At 41.7% G+C, this 3550-nt stretch overlaps 1 pseudogene; it reads left to right on the forward strand.

Moving 5' to 3' along the window:
* Nucleotides 1-1868: 1868 nt before the first annotated feature.
* Nucleotides 1869-3322, forward strand: LOC102759932 (annotated as a pseudogene).
* The last annotated feature ends 228 nt before the right edge of the window (nt 3323-3550 follow it).

The following is a 3550-nucleotide window of genomic DNA, read 5'->3' on the forward strand; positions in this document are numbered from 1 at the left end:
GTGCCAGGAAGGGATTTAACCTGAATTCTGCTGATGACTTTGAGAGGCATGGAATAAAATGTTCCAGAAAACAAGACATAGCATGTTTAAAGGCCTTGTGCTATAAGGGAATGTGGCAAGAAAACCTTGCAAGTTAAACAAAAGCCAGACTACACAGAAAGCTCTTGAACATGTCAAAGAGTTTTCATCTTAACTTAAAAGCAATGGGAAAACATTGAAAGATTTTAAATCAAGAGAGGGATAAGATTTGCATTAACATTTTTGGCAGCAGTTAGAAGCAAATAGGAAGGGGGTGAGAGTGGATATGATAAGACAAAACTAGGGAGCTTTCGTCATAGTTCTCAAGAGATACTGCCTTGAATTGGGGTGGTGGCAGTGGAGATTGAGAGAACTGGATGGATGTAACAGATTTGGGAGGTAAAATCCATGAGACTTAGTGCTAGATTAATAATGAGGTAGGCATGAGGCGATGTCAAGAATGCATTTTGATAATAGGAGATCCTGAAGAGAACTCTATTTTGTGGGGTAGATGTGTATATATACTAGTATACGTTTGTAATGTGTTCAATGTTTGTCTGAAGTAACTTTAAAACAACTAAGAAAAGATACAGAACTTACTTCCTGGTACCCTATTTCCTCTTGCTTTTTTCCTCTTCCAAGAATTTTAGAGATTGGAGTTTTGTTTCTGAAACAAAGTTGTTGTGGCTGATTTGAACTCCCACCCTCAGCACCTTCCTCTTGCTTGAATCCATCTTGGTTTTATCTGCCCAACTAATGGTTTATTCTGCTTTCCCTATCCTACCTCTGGTCTAACTAGGCTTGCTGCTATATAAATGCATTTATTAAAAAGAACTAAAGTGACAGGAAAGAAGATAGGTTGGGATGATGCTTCCTAACTTTTGGGGTTTTTTTTAATGATAATATTTGTAGAAGCTTTTTGGAGTCAGACACGCTATCTTTGCACCATGTAGAAGCTTTTGGCAGACCAAAGGGAGTGGAGGGGCACGGTCAGAGCACCACAAAACCTCGCTAGACGCTGGAAAGCAGGGTCTGGGGAATTGTGTGCTGCTGCCATAGTAAACCGGAAGTCCTGCTTCAGGGGAGCCCCCTTCCTGCTTCCCGGACAAGGTCAAGTGGACCAGGGAATGTACACTGCGCCATAGCAATAGTAAACCGGAAGTTCTGCTTCAGGGGAGCCCCCGCTTCCGGTTTCTGGGACAGGGCCAGGTGGACAAGGCAATGTACACTGCACCATAGCAATAATAAACCTGAAGTCCTGCTTCAAGGAGCCCCTTTCCTGCTTCCGGAACAGGGCCAAGTGGACGAGGGAATGTACACTGCGCCATAGCAATAGTAAACCGGAAGTCTGCTTCAGCAGTGCTTCTGGAGCAGGACTGAAGCACCGTTTTCTAGAGCTTTCCTCCTGAGATGGCGGCCGTGAAGGGGCGCTGCTGAACTGTCTCTGGCTTGGCTACCCGAAGCCAAGGAAGCATCTTCACCTGGTGAGTGGGAAAGGGGAATTTGGTGTGAATCTTGCCCCACGCCAGAGAGCCGTCCGTCCTGCCAAAAGCATTACATTACTGTCTTGGTTCAAAGGCCGAGGTCTCCTTACTGAAGCATTAATTTTCTTACCGGAAGTTTGTCCTAAAAGTGGACTGATACACTGTATTACATGGTAGTACTGTTTACCTGGCCTGGAGAATCCCTCTTTCTTTAAGACATGTTTGATGCTCCAAATCTCTGAATTCTGATACGCTGTTGGACATATTTAAAAACAAAACTCTTCATTGTCTTGCTCCATAATTGGGCTGGAAATACTATTCTTTTTCTTCTGCGTGCTGATACTGACTATATCTTATTAGCACATTAAAATGGCAGTACCTGAAGAGGCCATCCCTCCTTTGTCTGAATACCAGTGCAAGATCTGTTTAGAAATCCTGATCGAGCCTGTAACACTACCTTGTGATCACACGATCTGTAAGCCATGCTTTCAGTCCATTGTAGAAAAGTCAAGTTTATGCTGTCCTTTCTGTCGCTTATGGATCGCTAGATGGGGCCGGTACCATAACCGAACAAATTCCCTTGTCAATATGGAATTGTGGGAGAAAATTAAAAAACACTATCCAGAAGAATGTAATCTAAGAGTCGCTTTCCAAGAATCACAAGCAAGTTGTAATGACGCTCCGCCAGTTCATCTGATAAGTGAACCTGGAGAACTGAGAAGAGAATATGAAGAGGAGAAAAGAAAGATGGAGGCATTGCAACGAGCCAAAGCAGAAGAAGAAAACAAAGCCAGTGAAGAATACATACAGCAATTATTGGCAGAGGATGAAGAAAAAAGGAAAAGAGAGACAGAAAGACAACTGAAAAGTGATAAAGCACTAGCAAGAAAGATAAGCTTTGATATTAATTTCGATGCAGAAACTAGCTGGGCATCTAATAGAATCATAACCAGGTCACAAACGAAAATAATGAACCAAGAAAACACTGGTGATATTCAGGAGTATTTGCCACCTATATCTCAGTATGGGCCAGTATCACTATCAGAAGGTGTGAAAAAAGGCGAGAAAAACTCCATGTCTAAGGAGAGTGAGAGTAGTCATATAAAGAGCCCTATGTGCCAAGGCACAGAAATTAAGGAAGATATTCTAACACTTTCTTCTCAAATATGTCATGAAATTCAAGAACAAGGTGCAACATCTTCAATAGAGTCGCCTATGCCTCCACTATGTGCCAGTGGTACAGAATTGTGCCTTGGAGAAAAAGTCAAAATGAAACCAAGCAAAAATGATGAAGAGAAGGAACCTAAAGCCAGCATTGCCTACTCCAGAGAAGCTGCAGTTGACCCTCATGGCAAAAGAGAGAGTGTGTGCATTATATCAGATATGGCACAGATAAGTGAGACAGAAAATGAAGAGTCTTACCCACAGAGCAGTGAAAAAGATGTTTCCAAAAGAAAAACACAGGAATCTTTGTTTGAAACAGCTGGGGATCCAGGCTGTTCTGTAAAAAGAGGGAGAGTGTTCCCTGAAGCTTCCTCAGACGAAGAGGAAACAGAAGTCACCATCACTCAAATCTGTTAGATTTGGGACAGGTATTTTTTGAGAGAGAAAACCAAGAAGAACAAGATAAGTTATCAGCATTAAATCTTTGCAAAGAGGTGGATGAAAACCAAATAGACCCAACCCTGCCAAAAGGATCCCCAGATGAATAGCTGTTATCTTCTATGTCCTCATCTCCAGACAAACTGCCAAGTGGAGAGAAGAATTCCAAAGACAGCAACTCCAAAAGACAAACTGATATAAAGCCTTCAAAACCCTAGAGAGACTCAAAAAATTAAAACTGGCAACCTTCTTTTAAGAAGGTTGTAACATTCAGTTAATGTTCATATATGAAAGATGCCAAGTTCCACTAGAGATTATTGCAAAGTGCTCATTCTTTACAGCCTAAGTTACCAAGGAAAATAACTTCTCAGATGTTTCAGAGATAAAGTAATGCGTGGGTAAAGGGGGTGTTTTATAATCTAGCAAACTTTTGTTGTGAAGCTTTC

Source organism: Myotis davidii, unplaced genomic scaffold (genome assembly GCF_000327345.1).
Source record: "Myotis davidii unplaced genomic scaffold, ASM32734v1 scaffold1016, whole genome shotgun sequence".
NCBI classification, from domain to species: domain Eukaryota; kingdom Metazoa; phylum Chordata; class Mammalia; order Chiroptera; family Vespertilionidae; genus Myotis; species Myotis davidii.